Source organism: Trachymyrmex cornetzi, unplaced genomic scaffold (assembly GCF_001594075.2).
Source record: "Trachymyrmex cornetzi isolate Tcor2-1 unplaced genomic scaffold, Tcor1.1 scaffold208, whole genome shotgun sequence".
Classification (NCBI taxonomy): Eukaryota; Metazoa; Arthropoda; class Insecta; order Hymenoptera; family Formicidae; genus Trachymyrmex; species Trachymyrmex cornetzi.
The window spans coordinates 59,173-59,448 of record NW_017296722.1 but is presented as its reverse complement, the minus strand read 5'-3'; the positions used below and the strand labels follow the sequence as shown (position 1 = coordinate 59,448).

General features: G+C 40.9%; 1 protein-coding gene across 1 annotated transcript in view; it reads right to left on the bottom strand.

The window, feature by feature from the left end:
- The window catches only part of LOC108759833 (fatty acid synthase-like), an 18,640-nt gene that overhangs the window by 751 nt on the left and 17,613 nt on the right, over nt 1-276 (bottom strand). The gene's annotated exons all lie outside the window — the stretch shown is intronic.

The window sequence follows — 276 nt, the reverse complement described above, 5'->3', positions numbered from 1 at the left end:
TTAGCCGTGAAAAAGGTTTGTTCTCGTTGGATCCCACATAATCTGACAAAATCTCAAAAAGATGCTCGTGTCGATTGGTGCAAACAAATGCTTAAGAAAACAATGGCGGTGCTTCAAAAGACGTGTATAAGATTGTAACAGGACGAATCATGGATCTATGCGTATGAGCCGGAAACTAAACAGCAGTCGATTGTATGGGTGTTTCAAGATGAATCAAATCCAACAAAAGTTGTTCGCGCTCGAAGCACTTCGAAACAAATGGTCGCCTGTTTTTTC